Source organism: Prenolepis imparis, unplaced genomic scaffold (genome assembly GCF_030444845.1).
Source record: "Prenolepis imparis isolate NDT839.2.m4 unplaced genomic scaffold, iyPreImpa1.0 SCAF_4, whole genome shotgun sequence".
Taxonomy (NCBI): Eukaryota; Metazoa; Arthropoda; class Insecta; order Hymenoptera; family Formicidae; genus Prenolepis; species Prenolepis imparis.
Window position 1 is genome coordinate 4,440,253 of NW_028141162.1, and position 25,730 is coordinate 4,465,982.

Genomic DNA, 25,730 nt, shown 5'->3' on the forward strand with positions numbered 1-25,730 from the left:
TTATTTGTCTATTAAATATTTTAAATTACAAATTATTTGATTAACTGCACTTGATAAAAAATTTTCCACAGATTTATTTGTACTGGAAATCGGAGCGTTGAACCAATTTTAAATAAGTAAACTAGTTTTAAAAGAGAAAAGAAAAATACATCATCATTTTAAAGTATTTTCGAAGAATGCAGATATATACAGGGTGTCCGGTAATAGTCACGCCAACCGTCGTGTGCAGATTCCTGGGATCATTTGGAGACGATTTTTCCTCAGCAAAAATGTCGAGACACCAATAATTTTCGAGTTATAAGCGATTGAAAATAAAGGGTTTTTCGCAAACTAAGCCTTGTGGAAATAAAATAATAATAAATTCACATTCTTCAGTTAATTTTAGGTAGAGTTTACTTTAATAGAATTTTAATTTAAGGCTTAGTTACAAAGATACATGATGGCAAAAATTGAAAACATGCAAAAAATAATGACCTCCCTCGACATTTTCGCTGAGGAAAAATCGTCTCCAAATGATCCCAGGAATCTGCACACGACGGTTGGCGTGACTATTACCGGACACCCTGTATATTCATAAACACGCAGCAATTTATTATATTTTATCGTCATTGGTTATGCGTTATACATCGAAATGTAAGAAACTCTTTTCATACTCTCTTTGGCTATAAATCTCGCGACTTGTCACAAAAATCGCTTTATCTTCCTCGGCGCGGGCTCTCGCGTCGAATTAAGTGAATGCAGTTTGTTTGCTCGTGTCGTCGACTATTTCAGGGGTGGAATAAACGAGGGAGGGAGGGGAGAGGGGTCGGGGAGGAAAGGCCAGCCGATGGCGCCGGATGGTGAACCCGGTAGGGGTTGCACTGTGCATGGGCTCGCGAGATACGAGAAATAATGGCAGCACGTATACGCACGCCGGCCGCTTGTACACACGAGGCCACATTCGCCGAGGGAAACTGACCGCCAAACAGTTCCAATGGGGCCTGGTCACCACTCCGGCGGTAATAGTCCCGACAATAATCATTTATTGTTCCTCAATGGCGCCGACGCGGTCTCGCTCTGGACGAGAAGGAATAAAGAGTTCGACAATTCTACTCCGGCAAGTAGTATTACTTATTTTTACGCCGACAAATATCATTTCTCTTGGTCTGGCAATTTTTTTGATGGCATATATATGGCGAAATGTTTCTATTAAAGACGCAGTTACAGATAAGTTGCAATTACATATTATGCATTAATTTATAAATTTTCAGAATTATGTTTTATTGATGTATCAAACGTATTTTTTGCGTCTCGATTTTAACGAATTAAATATCGCATGGATTTCAGTTTTGAATAAATTTTCTGAAGAATATTATTTGATTATATTTAGATTTTTTTATTAGAATAAAATATTTGCTTGAACAATTAGAACCTTGGTTAACTGTATGATGCATTTTTTTTATAACAGATGATCTTTATCTAAACAAATTGCAGAACAGAAAAGTATCCAGTTCAAGGGCCAAAGGAATTTATACATTTATCTATCGCCGTTGTGAATCGCAGATTGAATTTCATGTTCCAATGCTCGTGAAATCAATTTGAAAGATAATCTTAATTCCTTCGCTTAATATTCTTTTCATCTGTAAAGAGGCGCTTTGTATCGAATTTCTCGAGCTAATGTCTTATAGTTTCGATCTGCTTTATAAGTAGTCCCTTTGAATGATCATTACATACGCATGTGTCATCAAAAGTAAAAGATACATAGAACTAGATAAGAGATTCGATAAGATTCTTCACATTAATATCATGTATAAACAAAATACTGTTAAAGAAAGATATATTCATTTTAAAGTATTTTTCCTTGGGGCCTAACTCGTGGTATATTATAATAAAATTATTACGAATTGTATAATGTGTATAATTTTGTGTAGTTATTAATACATTACACGTTTATCATTAGATTTTTAATTATTATTTTTTTTTATTGCGGTATCTGTTTTATATGCATCGAGAAATGCACGTTTGACACGCCTTAAGTAATGCTAATTCGTGTCTCTGGTCTAGACGGAGTGACGGATTATTAGTGCAACCAAGCAATGTGTACGTGCGTCCCCGTAGAAGCAAATCTACGCGTGTGTATATACATAGGACATGTGGGCAATAAACACTCGATGAGCAAACGGTATGCGCTCGACATTTGATTGGGCGAGCCGTGCGTAATGACGGGGTACTGTCATGCAAATCTTGTCAGCGTCGCTTATGGCTATGGGCCTATTACGCCCGTAGACATTTGCTCATCATCTTGTTTGCCAACTGTAAATCGATGATTTGTAAATCCTAGAAACTTAGCGCACAGTCTTCATGAACAAGTGTTTCATTGATGTCGCGCGTCTCTATCGTATATGTGCTATTGTTATATTTCTATCGTAACAAACACGTCTCGAGATTAATTATCTGGCGCAGGAAAGAAAACCGCGATCTTTTATTTCATAAATTATTCAAATCGAATTTCTCGCGCTGCTATAACGAGATGTAACGTTATTATTATTACTATCGCGCGGCGTAATCGCATGAGGGCGAAGATGAAACGAACGACCACGATCAAATGAATAACAATGGCTATTTCGAGTCACGGTCGAGCGAATCGTCAACGATTTCGACGCTTTTGTACCGCGTCGCTCATCGCATCGATTCGCCCCTTTTTCATCTATTTTTCCGCGCGCGCAAACCTACCGCGCCGACTACCTAAAATGCCGGTACCATGTGGTGACCATGGCCGATGGTCCAAAGTAGAGGATGGCGTTTATAATTTTTTTTCCCTCTAACCCGCGCACGCACATGAACGGATACACGTGCGATGCCATCGCGGTCGGATAGAATTTATATTTCGCTCGACGCGTTATCGTTGATTTATCGCAAGACCCAGTTTTCCACATTTCTCCGCGCCTCGCGTAACCATTTTTTTTCCACCCGTGCTTGTTTTGAAAAGGAGAAAAAAATAGCGACGAGTTATCGCCGCGTAAAAGCGCATTGCCGTGCAATGATCGGTAGTTTTCGATACGTTATGAACAATAATTGTGGATAAAATATCATAAAAGTTGTGACAGAAGTAACAACGCTACGCGATATTCTGAAAGCCTAAAAAAGATTGCATTCACGTGTATATGCGCATTTTCATGCATATATAAATGCAGCGACGAATTTTGACAGCTTAATAATTCGTATGGAATTCACGTATAGAGTCACGATTAATCCAAATGGATAAATCGATAAATATTTATTATGTGTTATGTTACTTAAAGAAATATATTTCGCAATATATATATTATACATTATACATATGTTATTTCGATCTTTTATAGTGGAGATGCTAACTTACCAGAGGTAAGTTTTGAAGCTTTAAAAATATTCACGAGCTGATTGATTATAGTATTTATTTAATAATCGCATTTAAAAAATTCGCACTATTTGTTAATTAACTCTTACATTCTCAAATCTACTAGCAAATATGCTTCCTTCCTAATTTAATTGAATAAATTTTAACTTTTTGTATATTGTGTCTACATAACAAGTATTCAAAAAATTTTAAATTATTGATCATAATTGGGAACAGAAATAAAAGATTGCGCGGATTTATATTTTATATATCCACGCTCGTAGGATTGCACATGCGGGAAAGTTTCCCGTTAGCGCTTTAAATCACTCTCCTGTACCCATTGAATCAAGTGTTCATTCAATACGATTACTATACGATTTGTCACGTGTATGCTAAAAATAGCTTACGACGTATAAAAAATAAATCGTGAATATTTTTGATGCTTCAAAACTTACCTCTGTTAAGTATTTATGTATCACGGAGCTTAACTTTATTTATTCGATGCGATCAGATTATTTCACTATGCGTTTTTTATTTGAATTATTATGTATATTTAAACCATAGAAAAGTCGACGGAGCGTTTCGCATCACTATCTTACCTGTTCGAGTGTCGACGTACGAATAATAACAAAACTAAGGCATGTTAACAATAGCGCGTCAACAGTAAAACAATTGGATCGGAGTAAATAAAATAAGGATAAGTCAAGTGATACATTAATAAATAATTAATATATGCTTTAAAATACTTGTGTAATTTAACATTTCGCATATATGGGTATTCAATGTACATAATATGTTCATACATATAAAATCACATGCTAGAGTCCATTTGAATCTGTCATTAAATTAAGAAAAAACTTGTGTGATTTGACAGCTCAAATAATAAAAGAATTAATGTGTGAAAGTAATTTCATTCATTTAATGAATGCAAACTTAATACCATTGTTTTTGAAAAACAAAAAAGATTGTAGTATATCCTTCTTGTTTGTAATAATCCCTTTCTAAAAAAAGGCATGTTAAGTCGATTCTCGCAACTATTTTTGCCTCTTTTTTGCGATGCTGATTGGCTGTCTCGATTCGCGTTGTACGTTATATTCGTAGCATCGAGAGGCGGTCATCTCGAGGGTTAGCAATTTGACAGTTTGTTCAAAATAAAATTAAATAAAATAATAATATGTTTTAAATAATATGTTATAATATTATAAACTCGATTAATATTTTTGACAGTTATCAGCTGATTTCTGTCAAAAAATATTAATCGTGGATAAAATATTGTATCATATTATTTACAACATATTATTTTATTTAATTTTATTTTGAACAAACTGTTAAACTACTAACCCTCGCGATGACAGCCTCTCGATGCTACGAATATAACGCAAGTGCGAATCGAAACAGTCAATTATCATCGTGAAAAATATGCAACTATACTTGCGAGAATCGATTTAACATGCCTTTTTTTTAGAAAGGGATGTTATAATATTTTAAATTCGATTAATATTTTTGACAAGTATCAGCTGATTTTAGTCAAAAAAATATTAATCGCGAATAAGATATTATAACATATTATTTAAAATATTATAATATTTTCAACATATTATATACACCTCCATTACCGCTATAAAAATGTTATAAAATAAACAATTTTACACTCACCGATACGTACAATAGCAGCAGAGTTGTAGCACACAGCACATTGATCTGAAAACAAAATATTTAAATTATGTATTTACATATGTGTGTGTCGAATATCTCATAAACAATGCAGTTTAAAAAATCAGCTGATAAAAAATTATGTATTTACATATGTGTGTGTCGAATATCTCATAAACAATGCAGTTTAGAAAATCAGCTGATTAAAGCGTTAATTTGCTAATTAAATTTTGAAATAATAATATGTTATAAAAATTAAAATAATAATGTTTTAAATAATATGTTATAATACTTTAAACTCGATTAATATTTTTGTCAGTTATCAGCTGATTTCTGTCAAAAAATATCAATCGAGAATAAGATGTTATAACATATTATTTACAACATATTATAACATATTATTTACAATATATTATAACATATTATTTACAACATACTATTTTAATTTTTTAACATATTTTTTAACATATTATTTTAAAATTTAATTAGCAAATTAACGCTTTAATCAGCTAATTTCTGTAAAAAAAATATCAATCGAGTTTAAACAAACTTTATATTATTTTTTTTTAATATTATTTTTTTTTAACATAAAATCGAAAAACGACGCGCGCGTAGCGCGCGCTTATGTTGTTCTAGTATATTAAAAAGCTCATTATACAGAGATACGCAGAGATTGTGTATTTTAATAACTTTTATAAATCTCGAGCTCGCAACGCGACGGCCAAATTCGCATGCGACGTGTTGCTTTTGTCATAAATGAGATATTAAACATAAATACTTAAACAAAAATATTAAAAATAGCTTGTTTAAACGATTAAAATGCCATTGAATAAATTGGTATTACAATTGAAAACAATTAAAAATAAAATAAAATTTACAAGAGATTTCTACACAAAAACTTGGTAAAGATTTGAAAAGTAAGAAAAATATTAATGAGAAATAATCTTAAAAAATTTTTATACATTTGTTTAAATAAAAATTATTAAAACATTTTTTTATTTATATAAAAATATAAATCTTTTATATTGTATATATAAAATGTAAATAATATAATAACATATATAACTCTTTATATTAATGAAGTAATAATAAGACATAAATAGCATATATACATATATATACGCATTGTGTGCTAATGTTATGTAACAATGGATTGTTACATAATATTATAATAATAACGAAAACTAAAAATCTTACTATTGTTGTATTAAAGTTAATGATGTCGCGAAATATATTTATTTGACATGCGTCTAATAAAATTGTTGATTTTTCTTCAGAAGGCTCAGCGCGAATCTTAATTAAAATATACGTATTTCGCGGAACGTAGATGAGTTTATTGATAACAGCGCCCATGCGTATCTGCAATAACAGGATCATGAGCTTATAGCTGGAGCTTAAGGGCTTCGATCAATTATTGTTCGCCTCCTATCTACATCACGCTGGGCTAGAGCATCAGCCGACCTACAACAAGCGCATTCTAAACTGCGTTTACGCGTGTACTTTCCACTGTTATCAGCAAGTAAGTCATCTTTAGGTTCAAAGGATAAAGATATCACGCTATCTACCGATAAAAAACTTCCTGGGAAGAAAATCTAATTGTTTCTAATTTTTTTTAAATTAACCATATTTCAAAAAAATAAGTCGCTTCTATATTTATTCAAAGAATTATTTACAATATAATTTTTTCATAACTAGAGCAAAAAAAATGGAATTATTATTAGTTTGAAATATATAAAGTAAGATAAAAAGTTTCTATATATTTTATTATTTATCAAAAATACTTGCCTTTCATATAAAGTATAAATTTACATGAATAATTTTATAAGGAGCTTTCTATTCTTTTTTTTAAATAAGTATGATATGACATGCTTTTTAGATGGTGCACATTAGTAGATTAATCATTCTTTTATTCATCAACTTAGAAATAAGTTTCTTGCAGATCGCATATTAATTATTTTGTTTTTTTCAATCGCACAGCGTGACACTGAGAATGTTATAGTTTGAGCGCAATGTCGGGCACATATTATGCAAGATCGGGGCTGCGCCAATGAACGGATTATCACGTGTGAAGCGTTCTATAGGAGAATCCATGGATCGGTTAGATGACTATATCGTCGCGGCTAGGCCGCTTATCTCGCTGCTGTGGGATGCTAATCAACGAGCTATACTACGCCTACGCCTGTATATAGGACAAGCGCGCTGGGGTTCCGGCAGTTATCTCGATTTGTCCAAATAATCCCGGAACAAATCGTTGCGGGCGGCGATTAACTTCCGCCTCGTTTCTATTTCATGCAGTGTATGTACACGCCTGTCGGCGGCGCCCATTCGTTTCTGCTTCCTCCATAGTTGGCCCCTAAAGCGCCAACATCGATAGCGAGAGAAGCCGACGTGTATAAATTCACTCTTTCAAATGGATCACACACACCGGGAATACTTCATCCATCAGCGGGAAATAATTTCATCCGGCAATTAATGCACTTCTTTGCTCGCGCTGTAACTCATCTCGGACCCCGCAAAAATCAATCTTCGTACGTTCGAGCGATCGCCAAATTTTCTCTCCTCTTCGTAACTTACTTCGATGGATTCGCGAAGAGCTAGAGACACTCGTTCTGCTACTGTTCGTCGTCGACGCTTCTCGCAATCTCGTTTCGCGAGTTATCTCCTAGCGCGTTCGCGCTGATTACGCGTCAATCATTTAAGAGCGAAAACGGGGGAAAGAAATAAAGTCGCGAGCCTTAAAGACGATGTCACGCGAAAGTCCTGCACAAAGGGTTTACCCTCTCCGCGAGAGGGATGAGAAACAGCGCGGAATGGGCGGCGAGGAATAATATCGTCCCACGACAAGATCCTTTCGGTAAACTCCCTGGTGGCGCACCTCCCGCCGCTTTTCTCGAAACGAAGAGAAAATTGGAAGAGACTGGAGGTGGCGGACTCCTGGAGGAAGGCGGTTCTCCAACCGGCGCAGCGGGGTGGCTAGAAGAGCCAGGAGGCGCCGAGCGAGAAGAGATCTGCTTCGCGCTCGTCTTGAAACGCGCTCCTCGGGGACTCGCGAATGAAATTTCATTTCGGGAGCGCCGTAATCCCGGAATTGTTACTTGACTTCGTTCGCGGAACGAGAGCATGAAAGGGATCTCGTAGATTCGCTCTGTAATCGGTGAAATGTACCTCCACTTTCCTCCCTTTTCTCGCTCTCTCTTCACTGTCCCACCACCTTCATGCTACACTTACTCTTCTTCTTTAACCGATATGGGACTCTCATTGTTTCGTACACCTGTGCTTGCAATTGGCTCGTCTTGAATTCCAAAGGGATCGGCCATAGGGCTTGATAAGATCTTCGAAGGGGCTTGTAACGAACAGACGTGAATCGATATAATTTGCAAGAATATTCACAAGAAGGGCAAGTTTGATATCGCGATTTCGCAGTAAGAAATTGTAAATTATGAGAGATTATTCCACGTATCTTAGGACGATAAAATTTGAAATTAGGAGAGCAGCAAAAAAATGCATTATTATAAATATTAAAAATATATTATTTATGTATTTGTCAGCACATCAGTTTGCAAATAAATTTTTTAATCCTTATACGCTGACTAGATTGATAGCGTATATTAATTATGAGATCAATGGAGAAATATATAGCAATGTGAGACTATTAATTGGAGGAAAATTATGGTCTCGGAACAGTCAGAAACTTCGACTCTCCAATCTCCAATTCGCTTGCGTTAAACTGCGCTTCCTCTCCTCTTTGCACTGATGGAACTATCCGAGCATCCGCCGTGATCTCACTCCGCTAACCTAATTTTCGGTAAGAGATTAATCGTATAATTCAACGTCGAGTGACGTGCAGACGCCGTCGATAGTGCGAATGCGGGCCAAAATGGTATTACAGCCGGATCCGAGGGAATCGATTCCCATCGATATGATCGTCCCGAAGCCTCCGAAAGGAACGGATAGTAAGGGACATGGAATTTAGATCGCGAATACCTCAAGGAACATCAATTAATCATTCGTATCGGCAATATGTGAAATCGATTCGGATTATCGCGCAAGTAGACGACTTGATCCATTTATATAGATTACGTGTTAACTATTATAAGTATATGTAAAGATACTGCTATAATGTGCTTGTAATAGTTTTTTTACTATAGAATAATTTTTGGTAATTCTTACTAGTTCTTACATGTTCTCACTTTCTACATATTTTTTTAACACTCCAAAATTTGCGCTCAATTTATTTCTTACTATATTTATGGCTTTTCACTAAGCTAAACTTGATGATTTTGCCTTAAGATATAAAAGAAACTTCTTTAGTAAAACTAAAGTAACTTTTAGTAAAACTAAAGTAAGGCAATCGGAGAATTATTTCTCTCGATTAAAGTTATGATAATCAAAGTTCCAATGTATATAAAATTAAATTTCTGATAATCTCTACAGCAAGAATTATATATGAATTGCATATGTTTCACGATTCGCAGTAAATTTCTTAAAAAATATAAATGCGATGTATTTCTTCGTACGGGAAACGTGAGAGAGAATTGCACATTATTCTCTCAGATACAAACACAATTACCATTTCAATATTTTCTCAGAGCTTGAAACATCGTATGTGTGGCTGCGAGTATATTTTGACTAAATTAGAATCTCCAATGTTGATAGAAGTATAAAACAATTTCAGATTTATAAGCGAGTATATAAAGTAAGATATTGATTATAACTTTAAATATTAATATAACTTGAATTACACTTTATACATTTTCTATATTTATTTTTAATAATTGCTATAGTTTGTAAGGATACTAATATAAATATAAATTTGTATAAATATAATAAATAATAAAATAAAAAAAAGCGAAATTGTTAATTATGTGAGAGAGCAAAAATTGATACGCACGTTTCAGAGAGAGAAAAATAAGATGAAGACCACGATTGTGGATAGAATGACGGAGAGAAAAAGAAAGGAGGAGAGAGATATATAGTACTCCAACGCGCGATTAGATGACTTGTCAACCTACGAGAAAATTGCGTTTTACAAACTTGTTTCGAGAAAAGAATTGGAGGGAATTGCGGACGCGAGGGCAGCCCTCATCGTGTAGGCAGGTAAGGGAAGAAAGAAACGATGAGGGAGGAAGAAGGAAAGAAAGGATGGTTCGGCCACGTGTTAGGAGAGAGGATCAAGATGAGGACGACGAAGAGAAAAAGGAAAATGTCCCCTCCTCACGTTAGGGCAAAGCAGTCTGAACTGAGCTTCGAGCAATGCTAAGTCGCTACTTCTGTCGTAGCTGCCCCATCTCCCTCTACTCTTTCCCCCTTTACCCCACGTCCCTCGATTTTCCCTCGTCGTCTTCACCTACTCCTTACAAAGAGAGACACAAATTGCCTTGGAACTTAGTTTCGTCGGATATAAAGGACTTTCCGATTACGTTACCCGTATTCCGTGATTGATCTGAGATGACGATTGCGAGGGTAACTCGACGTGACCTCCTTCGCGACACTACGCGCACGCTTACTCCTCGTACTGTCTCGTCTGAGGAATTACGAGAAAAGCACGTTATTTGCAATTCTTAGATCAAGATACATTTCTTTTAACGTCTCTACGTGTCGTTATCCTGTCACTGGTTTTCTCAGTGACAGTGTGCCTTAGTGATTCTCTCGCGAGCGAAAAATTTTTATTATATTGTATGTTGATTATATTATATAGTTTAGTCAAGAACACGCAAATATCGCATTCTGTTTTACGTGTAGACAAAACTTATTTCATACATGTATAAGTAATGTAACAAAATATTGGACACGTCCCTAGGGCAAGATTGGTAATGCCAATTCGTTCCTTACTTAGATAATTTCGAGGGATGAAATTACGTAGTGTACTTATTGTCGTCGAATGCGAGAGTCCAGTTGGACGAACATCACACGGTCGTCGTAGGAAAGGAACCCATATGTCGGACAAACGTTATTTAAATAAACAATACAAACATCAATCGTAATCACTGAGGCGAAAGTGATATTTGTAGTTCGGACATAGTGAGTGTATTCGAATAACGAGATTCATCGGAGAAGGTCCAGCGCCAAACGACCGTTCGACGGCGATTGGCCGGTCTTTCAGGACAGCCCCTCGAGCGCAGTTTACGTAGTTTACATACACGGGATAAAGCAAGGCTTTGCGAAGATAAGCCGCGTCCGAACGCGTCGCGTCGGACCGTCTGACCTTATCCCTCTTTTTTTCGCCTAATATGGCGATAAAATAAGGAAAGTCCCCACGGAGAGAAAAAATGGATCTCATTCCCGGGCTGTGATTTTTTCGGATTTTACGCTTCAGGAGGAAATTTCGACGTTGCCCGCGACAGAATTTCCACCCCGATTGGTTTCCACTCCGTAATAAATACGCTCGGATCGGCCTGCGTGAATATGGAATAAAGGCGACATATATTTGCAGGCGATTGTTATTTGTCAAATAATCACAGTTTCATACACATTCACACGCGAATCAATTTACTATCAACTTATTCTAATTATTAAATTCTGACATGTATATATAATATTTTATATATAATATATACAAAAACGTAATATAAAAAAGTATTATTTAAGTAAAAAGTAAATAAAATATAAATAAGTATTATAAAAAAAGTACTATTTAAATATAAAAAAAATGTTTTATAAATCATTTACGCCATTTTATAAATTAAATATATAAAAATTCAACGTTTGATTAAATAGTAGACACAAAAAGAGATCATGTTGTATATACGCGTTAATTAAAAATAAAACGAAAGGTAACGGAGAATTTTAACGATTACCGATCACGTTCTTCTCCAACTAATTTGGCTGACTTTACCTCTGCTCTTCTATCGAGCGAAGTAAATTTCGGCAAAACCGACAGTGCCGTTTGATTCCCGTGTTTATCGGTGCAAAATGTACATACGGAAACGGTCATATGGGTGCGCGATAACGAGCGTGAGGGCAAAGGACTGATGGTCGTACATGTTTTCGAATTTTCCGGGCGAGTGCGTTGATCCAAAAGGGCGCGTAGGTTAATGATTCTCTCTTGGTCTTTCCCCCTGTGATCTTCTCTTATATATGGCGTGCATTTCTCTCTTTCTCTACTTTCCCTCCATTTATATCAACCTACATACGGAAGTTGATTTGCAATTTCGGACCGCGATACAGTGGAAGAGAGAAAGAGAAGGTTCAGCAAAAATGGAGAAAGTAGTAGAAAAAAATGCGAGAAAAATTTTTACTGTGAATGAAATATTTCATGGGATCGATTGTGAGTTTGGACGTTTTCCGGCTGATCGGACGATGCACCCTGGGCACCGATGTGGAAATCTCCGTCCTCTTTCCACCCTGCAACCGGTCACCCCTCCTCCTAACCTCACGCTTTTTTCTATTTTATAAGAGGGTGCAAAAAATTGTTTGATATCCAGAGTACATCGTATCAGCATTGATGTAATAATAACGTGCAAATAATAACATGCATTTGTTTTCAATCTACGTAGCCGACACAATTGTATTAAACTCATTAAAACAGTTGCAATTTGATATACAAAATAATTGCAGGATATAAAAGGAGTGCTATCTTTAAAGAGACTTCAATATTTTACATAGATAGATTTTTAATTAAAAGGTAAAAATTTAGATCTCATTATTTTATTTATTATAATATGTTGTAGTCGCAAAAGGGGCATATATGTTCTTTTAATTTCCTTTTTTCGCTTCGAGAAAAATTTTAACACTTTGTTTAAACTTAAACCGCAAATTGCGTTTAATAAGCGGTGAATTACTCTAAAGATTATGACATTATTACAATTAAATGATAGATTGCACGAGGGAAGAACTTTTTCTGTTTGATAAAGGACTTATCACAATGAGGCCAGAAGGATTCTGAGTTGTCTGAGCAATCAGTCGCCCGCATGTTTGGATTACTAACCCTCTACTTTATTCTCTACCTTTTCCTCTTCTTATTTCTGCAGCATCTCTCTTTTCTCTCGTTTAAAAGACGTTCTTCATTGATCTCGTAAAGTAAAGAATTTTACGTAATTAAGAAGATAAAATTATAAATCACAAATAATCACACTAATCTATTCCTAATTAAACAGCACGCTTTGTGAATACATTTAACGTTTCGAATATCTAATATTGCTGATGCATTAATTTTATTTTTGGCAAAGTGTGTGCAGCTTTATCTTTTGCAGCCTTTCGATACATTTGATGTTTCGGAAGATAAATAAAAGTTATAATAAATCAATATAAATAGAAACAAGATAGATGTGCTTGTTTCCATTTATATTGATTTATTACTATAATATACCATATACAGGAGACATAAATATAAGCAGCTTGAAAGGAGGCTCGTTGAAGGGGGGTGAAATAGGGAGGAACTAACACAACGTGTCGCGTCTCTTCGCGGCCAAACGTTCGGAATAACGCGAAAACGTGATAACTGCTACTCTCCGACGTAGTAGAGAACTCGCTCGTCCGGACAAAAGTCTAATTCGCGCGGCTGAATTAGCGACGAGGGAGGCGGGCGGGCGTCGTTATATAGCCTCTCTCGTGCGGCTCTGGTCGTGGCGAAATTTACCGTGTGTCGAAGGCAGGAAGTTTCCACTGTTCCTCTCACACGCGAGATGACAAAGGACAACGGCCGGGCGTTGCGCATTCGTACGGATTCTACGGGCAAAGTTTGTTGAAGCTCGAGTCGAGTCGCTCGTGCACGTGTGCATGCATCCCAGGTCCACGTCCGTGCGTTTGGACTCGCGCGCATGAAACCGCCTTCGCTTCAGAATACGCGAATATTCTATTAGGGACTTAGGTGTGTCGAGAGAGATAGATAGATAGATAGCCAGATAGTCAGATAGATAGATAGATAGATAGATAGATAGATAGAAGGAGAAGAGAGAGAGAGAGAGAGAGAGAGAGAAAGAGAGAGTAAAACGTAAGTGCGTTGACTATGCAGAACGAGAAAGGGATTAGTCGAACTATTCGCACGGAATTGTGGCTCGAGAGCGCGCATGCTGTGTCCCATTGGGCCCCTTCACGTTGCCTTCCTTCAGGAAACATCGTCGCGCTTTGCAGGATTCTCTATCTCTATCTCTCTCCGTTACCTCTAATTCCTGATAGTGAGACTCGCGATGAGAGAGGAGAAACGCCGGGTAAAGTCAGTGTGCTGCGTTTGATTACGCTTCTCGATCCGATTGTACCAGCGTCGACGAGTACAGGTACTTTGCACGAGTTTTCGTCTGACGAACTCTCTTCCCCGATGCGAGAGAATCATCGGGATTGCGCCGTGTCCGCTTTGGGATACGTCGCGTTTGAAAACTGTGCGCCAAATAAAGCGTAAGTACTTCCTTCTCGTTTGCACGTCTGAAGGTTCGAAAATATTCAAACATTCGTCGTTAAATGTAAATACCCCGGATCAATATATTCGCGTTCGCGGTGATAATTTTTTTTTTTTATTTACACATCTATTTTTTTTTTAAATCTTTGCAACGTGTACATCACATATTACTTTACGCGCATTGAAAATTTCCGAACACGTTCGTATCTGTATATATGTACTATATAGTAAATTTGTAAAGATTAATCGGGGGGCGTTTGTAAATGCGCTTTAAGCCGTTTGGGAAGTAAACGTAATATTAGTTTGTTGCTAATCTGATTATTAGCATACTGTCGGCTCATACTGTTTACCGGCTTTTACCAATGTATAAGCTACGTGCACATCAGATAACTCGTGAATATACGAGTGTCCTAAAGGTGTATCGCCCATTGGCGAGTGTCTTTCTTGTTGCGATATATATATATAGGTATGTATGTCGATGATATAATCGGATTCTGCCAATAGCAGCCGCGGCAATTGCGCAGATAGCCACGAATGCTATTAGAATAATCTGGACGCAACCCAGAAGCTGATCCTGCGGCAAATGGATTTTCATTGAAAGGTATAGCGGAGACCGAAGCCGGGAAACCGTCGATATTTTAAGAGCATTTTCATAACTTTCGCCAATTTCCGATCTTGAGGTCAACGATATTAAACCGATCCAATTAGCTGTCGAGAAAATGCAAAGATGGTCCAACAAAATATTCCGATAGTAATTTAAGATTGCGCGATCGATTAGCATCCGATGATTAAATAAAATCATTTCGAGCTATAATATTATAAAATTTTACATTAATTAATTAATTGTAATTAATATTATAAAATTTTTCATTAATTAATTGTAATTAATTAATATTGACGGTTCGTATCTCGACTTTCTCGCGAAACATTCTATTAATCGTTATAGCTTCGTACAATTTCATTTACTTCGTTTCATCGCCGATTCGAAAGAAATATCCATGTCTGCTGAAACTTCGCTGAAATCGCGCGATTTTCTTTCACATCGAGTGGATTGGCCGCGATTTTGCAGGAATTCGCAGAAATTTCGCAGAGAAATCGCGAGAGAAAATCGGATCCACTTCTCGATGGAGCAATCACGAATCAATTTTAATAATAACCGTTCGTTAACGCGCGACGCGATTGAGGGGAGGCGGGAGCTCAATTAAAATCCGATGGGTTTCTCGAATCGACACGCCAGATCATTCGCTGGTAAAATGTAAAACGTATCGCCTCCTGGACGCCAGATGAGCCAGAATAACGCGCGTCGGTTGGACGATAATTTATTGTTATCGCGGGGCCACCCGAATCCTGATTCTGGCCCAAGAGTTATAGACTAATTAAATCGGTGACGGAGCGTGTTGTTAGTGCTTTCACCGAATGCACGCGGCTAATTACCAGTTTACGACGAACCAATGGTACGGTACAGGCGATTTGTCGCGGGTTCCCTTCTAATTGCATGCATCAACGTTCGTTGTCAGCTTGTAATCCCGCAGGCGTAACTGCGATTGATTAAGGGCGCTAACAACTTCTTGTTGCGATCTAGTGCTCGCGCGATTATAAATCGTGAAAATTATATTAATATTCTCTACATATGCATAATATATATTTGTCTGTAAATATAAAATTAAATATTTGTATCTCAGAAGATTTTTTTTATTAAGAACAAGCGCTCTCTGATCGAACGCAATCTTGAGACGCTCGCGTCTTTTTCCCCTTATTCTTCCTCAGGTGGCTCGCGTCGTCGATCGGCCGCTGACAAACTTACGGAGGCGCGACGGAAATAAAGTGTCGATTTTTCCGAAAGGACAGAATTAGGAGGCACTTGGCTGGCGATGGGCCAGGCAACCAAGTTTCCGATATGCAATTCCGCTTTATTTCCAGATCGTTTGGCGCGCTCGCGCACTCGTGCGAGGGTTAATGTAATGGAAATGCTGTAAGCCCCTCTATGTTCTATGCATATTATTGTGCCACTTCCACGCCGCGTCGCAACGCTAATAATTGTTATGGCCCGATAGAGTCCAATTCTAACGGCGTCGAGAGGGAGGGGTGAGGAGGGAAGAGAGGAGGGGAGGAACGATGGGATCGGATCGGACCCGGTCTCTCGCCGCGATTCTGGCATTGAATAAATTGCAACTGTTTTTCCGCGTCCGTGACTCTTTTCAACCAACCGATCGGCAATACTCGACGGGATCTGGCCGCGCAATATCGATTCGGATTCGTTCGATGGGGACCGGCGGCTAAACTGATTCGACTTTGAAGCCCCACGTTTACGCATCGATTCGCGCTCGGTTGCCGCACTGCGATAGCTTCGGATATCGTCGAAAGAGACTGATTACAATTGATTTTTTTTAGCTTATCTCTAAGCTGAAAGCGCTTTGATTCGCTGCCGCCGAATTAATTTGACCTATATATATGTATGCATATATACATATTAAAAAATATTCCCTTTTTTTATTTTATGATCGAATTTCAGAATGATTAATTTTTAATAATGTGCCATATACAATAACATGCAAATTATTGTCAAGTTAATAGTATTAAAAATATTAATAGACAATTTTAAGTAACACACATACAGAGATAGATAATATTTCACATTTTGTGTCGTAAATAAAATTGCCACCTTTATTTACTCGAAGACTGTCTTAAAAAAAAAATTAATAAAAAGGAAAAGGAAAGCAGATATTTATATTTATTTTTTTTAATTATATAAACATAATATCTTTTATAGGAAATATTGTATTAACGATTAAGTTATTATACAAAATAAAAAATATAACTATATAATAACTAATAACATAATAATTACAGCACATAAAGATTACACAAAAATTGTGTTCTTTCTTATATTTATATCTTACTATTTAATGTATTCTTTGTGTGTATTATATTACTTTTTTAAGGACGTAAGAGAGAAAAATAAAACAAAATTCGTGCCAAACGCAATTCCAAAATTCTCTTTCTGAACAAGACTTTCTTTTTTCCTTCTTTAAATCCAGAGATTCAGGACCAAAATCGAAGAAGTGGCAATTCTAGTGAATACAAATTTAAATTTTTTCGATAAAATCACATAATATAAAAAAGGAGAATTTTATTATTCTAAAAAAAGATAGAACTTTATTATTCTTTCCTTGATATTTTAACTGCATCAAATGCTAATTACGTCGCAGAAGCTAATAACGAACTCCGTGCACAAGGAGATTTTTCGTTAAATCGCGGTACAAAATGGGAAGCCTCTCTTTATTAATCCTGTCGGGAAGGGAGAGGAAAGTAACGATAACGTTCTGTGCGAAGTGTTCTCAAGTTAGGTCGATAGCATCATTAGAATTTGAAACGCAAATGAGAGGCTCTCTCTCTCTCTCTCTCTCTCTCTCTCTCTCTCTCTCTCTCTCTTTCTCTCACTCTTTCTCTCTTGTTCTCCTCGTCTCCATACCGTCTCGAAATCCCGGCAAAAATCACTTGGCGCGCTGGTACTTTCGGTGTGCAAAGGCTACGATTTTATTTCCTCCAGCTTGCGCTCGTAGACGCCTCTGTAAGACCGGTGCCATTTTGTATCTCTCGCAACACCGTGCCATGTAAATGAGAATATTTCTCGTCGTAACAAGCGGTAACTAAACGCGTAAGGCAAAAGATAGAGATACAACACATCCCAGAACGATGCTGTCGGCCTGGTTTGAGTTTGGCCATTGGTTTAATGAACGCGTAAAAGTTAAAACAGTAAGTGCGCCTCTTAAAAGCGCTTTTCCACCTGGTGGTTTTGAATGGGATACGCATCATCATATTTTATACCCATTCTCTCGCTTCCCTCATGATTAAGCTCGCTCCTCTCATGATTAAGTTTATCACAAGTTTGCTACGTGTGGCAATCTTTCATCTAGTTTTGCGTTCTTAATGTCAATCTTAATTTTTAGTCTTTGCCGCGGAAATTCAGGAAAAGCTTTGGCCAACTTTCTTCGCAAGATCGAAATAAATTTTGCGTGAGTAAAATCTGTTTCGTACCAAGAATAGCGTTCGTCAATTATATTATTGTCATTTCTTTATTTATAAATTTGGAGATCCCGTGTGTAAATAAAACAATTTCTTTCTTTTTTACGCTGTTAAATTTACTGTTCGATGAGACCGATATTAGTTGAGCGAGTCGCTGTATCTGAAAGGGAAAACGAAAGTTACTGAACATCATCCTTGGCCTTTCGTCGGTAAATTGTAGTCGGAAAGAGGAAGGAGGCGAAAAGAAAAATGCTAGGAAAGGCAGGAAGTAAGATCTGGCGATGCGCCATAGCGATTTATTTATTTTTCCCCGTGCAAACTTTCAGCCAAGGAAAGCTGTGGAAAGCGCCTGGACAAACAAAGAGTACAAAAACATTTTATTACGCGATTAAACTCAATGATGACAATATTTTAAGAGATGACAGAGAGTTTGTCAAACGGAATTTCCGCAGTTGGCACATTAATCGATTAGCGGCGGGTTGTCATTGATGAATGAATTTTATGTAAGAAAAGATATCTGATTAAAATGTGTCAATAATTATTACGTTTATTCTCACGCGAAAATATTTATTGCTCTAAATTGATCTTTCAGCTTTCAGTTTTTAACAATATAATTATCGTGTATGATCGGTGTTCTGCCATAATAAATGTTTCTTAATCCTAAGGAATTTTCAAACCCGCAGAAAATCGGCGACGAGTCAGGCACGAAACGAGCAGGCCGTAAAAACTCCGAAAGGTGTTCATGAAACCTTTATGCGATCATAAAGACAGTTCATAAAGTTTATACGCGCGGATGTGTAGTCGCTAAACTATCGCACGTAGACCTTTCGTGACATCGTGTGACCAGAATGTCCGCAAGGAGACCACATCGACGCCTTTTACAACTGGAAAAACTATTATTCTGTCGCATTTTATCCCGTTGAGATGAGAATCGTGCAAGGTTTAACGTTTTACGTTTTTTGTATGTATTATCCGTCGCATATATTATTTCTATTTCCGAAAGAAACAATACATCTTGTACTCAACTTGACGATAATTATTTATTATTGCGATTAATTTTCTAAGATTATTTTAAACAAGCATTCCAGCACGTTATAATCAGTCCACGAGATAATCAGTTATTGTTACACGATGAAATTTGATTTCTAACAATGGGAGATGGGAATCGAGAAGCACATGGGAGAGACAAAGGGAATTCGCGACGTTATCGTCGCGCTTGTTAGATCAATCACAGTCAAAGCGGAACGAATTGGCCTCGTAGAACTCGTCTCGTAAACGCTGGCGTTTATAGAGAATTAGCGATACTACAATAATATAAATCCTCTTTATTATCAGGGCAAATTTATTGGCGGATATTATCAAATGTCGATTATCGCGATAACATCGCGACGGTATCTATCGGGTTTCGAATGCGGATTGTGTTCATTTGGGGCAAAAGGTCCCGCGTGGCCGAGTAATACGAGTATTTTTTACAAAAACGATTATTTATTGACCGGCGATTCTTCGAGCAAACAATTTATTACTGTCGCGATCGATTCTAATGGCACGCTTGTAAAATTGACATTTTATTGCGAGGCTCATAATTTAATATATTTAACTCTAATTTATAAAGTATTTTACATTTATGCCTTGGAAATTTTAATACAAATTCTAAATGTTAATATTAATATATTATATATAATGTTTTTATATATAATGCAGTGAAACAAGAAAGATATATGCGGACAATAATGTGGAGCATATATATTTTGCAAGATTAAAAATTATCATAATTAAATTAAATAAAAAAAATGTAATAAAAAAAATTTATTTGGAATAAAAAACAAAGTGGAATAATACAATATAAAAGTATACTCAATAGAAAGAGTTTCGCGAGATAGATCGTCAGAGGAACTCATTTATTGGCGCGCTAACAACTCGGAGAACTGAGAGAAAAAAAAGAGGAAGGAAAGGAATAATGTGCACAGAAATACGTGTAAACCACGCGGAAGTAAAGCCAAGGCGAACGAATTCAGTCATTTTCTCTTGTCCCGCGACGTAATTGGAAACAGACTCGGGGATTGTCCTATGTATCAACACAGCCCGCCGGATAACCGGGCGTTCCCTTTCGCTTATCGGATAATTACGGGGTTGGGTTCTTCTAGCTGTGTGGATTGGAATGAAAGCTGCCGGGTTACCGTCGGAACGGGCTTCGGACGGAGGATGAAGACGCACGGAGCGGTGGATGGTAGAGAGGTGAAGAGGGAGATCTAGGTATAGGAGGTGGAAGAAGAAGTCGTTACAAAAAGTTAAGTCGGATCAGGCCGAGGGTTGCACGATCGTGCAAGGGATGAAGGCGTTAGATTAGCGTGATCTCCAGTGATAACGTTCCGCCCCATCTTCACTTCCTCTTTTCCTTCTCTCCGCGTCACCATTCATCCGTTAACTTGGCGCACTCCTCTTCATCCCCTTCCTTCTCCCCCTTTCCTTCAACATCATCTCGTCCGGTCAGAATCTAGCGGACAGCATCTTAGCACGTTGTTACCGTGCAATTACTGACCCCCTCCCTCTTTCCACCCCTAACTAGAAGAGGTCGCGGGGCAACTTTTGAAAATCTCCTATTAGAAATAACAGCCCCCTCAGTGAGCGTACGTGTTCCGAGCATCTAAGGTAAATTGGGATCCGCGATGAAGCACGAAGAGAACGTCGAAATGAATCAGTGTCTCGTCAAGGAAATAAAATGCGTGTCTCAACGTAGGTATATAAAAATAATGACTATCGTAATGCGTTGCCGTTTCTCTTCATTTCTTATGTATCGTATACTTTCGATCACAATATCTCAGGAATTAACAATAATCAATTTAAAAAAGATGAGAGCTCTATTATTATATGTTCAATTAATTTATGATTCTGTTCTTTTTGTTATTGATATGATTATCTATATCTCAATTACTTATTGATAGAAATATTAATTTTATCTACATCAATTACTTTTTCAGAATCTTTTCCTAAGATTTCTAAAGATATTTTAAAGATTAGAAAATTCTAATATTAGAGCTAGACTAATTAAAAAAAATGTCACATTTTTTTATAAATCATAGTTGTGCATTAAATATTGCGAATAGCAAATTATAAATGAGAAAAATTTAAGATATTAGGCAGATTTAGATTATTAATAATCCTTTTCTAAAAAAGATATGTAAATAAGTCGATATTCGCATACATTGAAGTTTATTGTTGTCGCTTTTCCTCGATACTCATTGGCTGTCAAGATTCGCGTTGTGCGTTATATTCGTAGCATCGAAAGACTGTCATCGCGAGAGTTAACAATTTGACAGATTGTTCAAAATAAAATTAAATAAAATAATATTAGTATTATAACATATTATTCAAAACATATAATTTTATTTTATTTTATTTTGAACAAACTGTTAAACTACTAATCCTCGCGATGACAGCCTCTCGATGCTACGAATATAACGCACAATGCGAATCGAAACAGTCAATCAGCATCGCGGAAAAGATGCAATAATACTTGCGAGAATCGACTTACAATTAACATACCTTTTTTAGAAAGGGATGTTATATTTTAAATTCGATTAATATTTTTGACAATTATCAGTTGATTTTTGTCAAAAAATAACATATTATTTAAAACATATTATTATTTTAATATTTTCAACATATTATATACACTTCCATTATCGCTATAGAAATGTTATAAAATAAACAATTTCTCACTCACCGATACGTGCAATAGACGACGACGCGTGAATCGCACTGTGTATCGCAATGCTACCTGTAACAAATAAAATACATACATATATTAGAATAATCTTATTATTTCGCATAATAACATATACAATATAAATATAAATATATAAACTAGAATATTTAATTAGCAAATTTTCGCTTTATTAATATTTTTTGACAGAAATCAGCTGATTAAAACGTTAATTTGTGTGTGTGCTAATTAATTTTTAAAATAATAATATGTTATAATACTTTAAACTCGATTAATATTTTTGACAGTTATCAGCTGATTTCTGTCAAAAAATATTAATCGAGAATAAGATTTTATAACATATTATTTACAACATATGACTAATTTAATTTTTTAACATATTATTATTTTAAAATTTAATTAGCACAAATCAATGCTTTAATCAGCTAATTTCTATGAAAAAATATTAATCGAGTTTAAACAAACTTTATATTATTTTTAAAAAATATCATTTATTTTAACATAAAACCGAAGAATGGCGCGCGCGTAGTGCACGCTTGTGTTCTAGTTTTATAAAATTTTGACGTAATAGAACATTTCTGAAACCAGTAGAAAAAAGGAGTGTACTTAAAATCTTATGATTTCTTTTGTTAGATTTTTTATCGAACTGTGCTAATAACTGAATATATCTATATAAGAATTTTTTATTTTTTGCATTTCTAAAAAAATACACATATGTATTTTCTTTATATATGTATATATTTTCTATTATTCTATCACAATCAAATTCTTTTCTATCGCAATTGCATTTTCTAACTCTAAACACAAAGTAGACGAAAATAGCGGTTATAACCATTGTAAAGTGTCCATTGAGATGAATTAATGCAACTCGTAATTACTTTGAAATTGTTGTGTCTCTCTACCGTTGAAGATCAAGCAATAAAGCTTGTTTGTATTTCTCTAATTAACCGCAGCCGTATATTGTCAATTGCCATTTTGGATGCAATTACGGCGCTGCGACTTTCTTGCAACCGTTCTAAACTTTGTTGCACTATCATATATATGTATCAGAAATATACAATAATTGGTTTTTGATACGACCAAAAACACAACCAAGATTAAGTAGTTTTATTAAAAAAAAGAAGATTTATCTTTATACAAGATAAAAAAGATGTTTGTTATTTTAAAATACGTACAATTATATATCATTTTACAACAACGTTTATGTTTTAACGTTAACAGAATATCCCTTCGGTACTAATGTTTTAACAAAAATATATTTATAATACACTTTCTGATTATTAGAAGCTCACAATCAGTAAATTTTAAGAGAGAAACATGAACTTCTTGTACAATTTATTCCTACATAAACTACAAAGCAGCATCGACAATTTTCAACGACGATCCTTTGACAGTCGTTAAGAGGAGCGAGACCAAGCAACGCTTTGGAGACAGGAGAAAGTTCCGGCAAGAAGAAAAATAAGAGGGCAGAAGAAAATCTTGGTAATGGTTGCCGACCGAGGAACGGTCAATTTAGACTTCAAAGGGTTGTCCGGTGTAAAGGATATATAAAAGGGGAGGTATGGTCATCCCGAAGCAAATTCCGTCTTAGAGAGAGAGAAAAAGAGAGAGAATAAGCGATGCCTGCGACCTACGGAGGGAGCAAACGCGCTCCATTATTTCCCAATAAATTTCCAACACTGAAAGAGGACGGTGTCTCGCATTCGCCTTTCCGGCGTGCAAGCGGCTACCCCTCGTTCCCTCTGTTTCACGTGCACGTGCGAATCCGGTCTCCAAGTTTTAAAGTGGTTTTAAAGTGTCATCGCGCACTCTCTTGAGAGTGGACGACTGGCGTCGTCCACTCGGCTCATTTCATCCGTTGTATCGGTAAACTATAACGAGACAAATGGATGTAGGAACGAAGCACGCCCGTATACGCTCACATCCGTCCTCCCAGCTAGATGTCTCTTTCTTCTCTTCTTGTTCTACTCTCTTCTCCTTTTCTCTCTTTTTTTTCTCCTTCCGTTCCATTCTTTCTCTAATACGATCACTTTTGTCTCCGGCCCGTTCTACGTATAAGCGTCCGTCCTCGGCAACCTGTACTCGGCAACGGGGAGAGAACGAGGAAAGAATCAAAGTTGTAACTGTATGTGGACTTGGTCCACACATCCGCGACCATTCTCTCCCTCTCGTTGTCCCCCTTAAATCCTCCCTTCTCCACGTACTTTCCTCTGAACACGTACTTTAGCCAAAGTTGCCCCGTCTAGTCTAGCGATAGATATAAATGAACTTGGTACTTTCAATCGTTCTCAGTTCTTTTTCCCCGAGTCTGCTGCGGACTACGGCGCGTAAAGCCGCTTAGTTCATCTTCCGGTACGTTTGCGATACCCGATACTTTACTCGATAAATAAATAAACGCGTCGCCATACGTTACAATGTAAGGTACTTGGAGGATCTTTTGTATTCGAGTGCATACAATATATAAATCCCATCGCGAATCAATTTTCCGCAAAATTTCGAGTCTCTTCTTATTTACTTTTTCGCTATTTGCTCACAAAATAATAAAATTTAATAAATTTCTATAAAAATTTGCATTTTATTTATATTTTATTTATATCTGTATATTGTTTTATATATATTTTTATTCATTTACGTATATTAAATATGTTTGTTTTGTTTGCGATAAAATCTTTATGTCATTCTTTCGATTCATAGCTCATCGCGAAAGTAATGCATTAGCGTATCGAACAAAGTATATAATGCTTTATGCGATTTTCCCGATAATACACTATTGTATATACGTTATAGTTCCACCCTGTATTCTCGGCTTCGTTGCCAAAGTCTATAGATTACACATATTTCGTTGCATTGAATTACATTGAGTGATCAAAGCAATTAGCGAAACGCGCGGCAGCTCTGATTGAACATTCGCATCAATCAAATCACGAAACAAATTTAATGATTTCCCTTTCTGATTTTTATTCTTTGCCGTCCCGCGCGCGCATCGACAAACCCCCGGATAAATCAACGCGATAGATCAATGTCGAAGACAATACGATTTTTAGTTGCTGCCGTAATGAACAAACATGTTGTATTTCGCGCAATAATAATAATAATAATAAAAAGCAAGAACAACGAAAACGAAATATATATAAGAGATAAAGCAACGCCGATAAAATGGTGCAGATGCATTTCAAGAGATGGCGTCACGAGTATTACACGAGAAGAAAATGCTGCAGCATCCAGTATCATCTCATTTCGGAGATATAAAATGTTCTCCGTCACGCAAACATCCATTACGAATTCGTCGATAAGTTGGATTAATGCAAATTGTTCGTAAGCGAAATATTCTCGAGAGAAAGTCCCGGCCTTTTACGAAGATGTTCGAGAAAGTTTCTGTTCCGCATCGGCTACAAAATGCGGAGACACAATGTAAACTTTCAATTGTAACGACAATGCGCACCAATTTACAGCGTCGCGAACGGCTTTGCATTTCTTCCGCGATCGTAACCGCCCTACGTTCCCCGTTATCCCCTTTTTCGTACAAAACAAGATCGCGTCCCAAGTCCAATTCTATCCTGTTACGAGAGATTCCCCTGAGAGCTACAAAACTGTATCTACGTCTTGTATTCAGATGCCCGGGGTCTTACGTGCCGACC

General features: G+C 36.5%; 1 protein-coding gene and 1 long non-coding RNA gene across 3 annotated transcripts in view; one reads left to right on the top strand and one right to left on the bottom strand.

Annotated features, from left to right (window-relative positions):
• Positions 1-25,730, top strand: part of Ten-m (teneurin transmembrane protein Ten-m) — an 856,961-nt gene that overhangs the window by 157,105 nt on the left and 674,126 nt on the right. The gene's annotated exons all lie outside the window — the stretch shown is intronic.
• The window catches only part of LOC145935402 (uncharacterized), a 44,391-nt gene continuing 23,669 nt past the window's right edge, over positions 5,009-25,730 (bottom strand). The window contains exons 3-4 of the long non-coding RNA XR_014425219.1: positions 22,093-22,146; positions 5,009-5,056 (exon numbers count right to left, since the gene is read on the bottom strand). This is a non-coding gene — a long non-coding RNA (uncharacterized LOC145935402). The remainder of the gene's footprint in view (positions 5,057-22,092; positions 22,147-25,730) is intronic.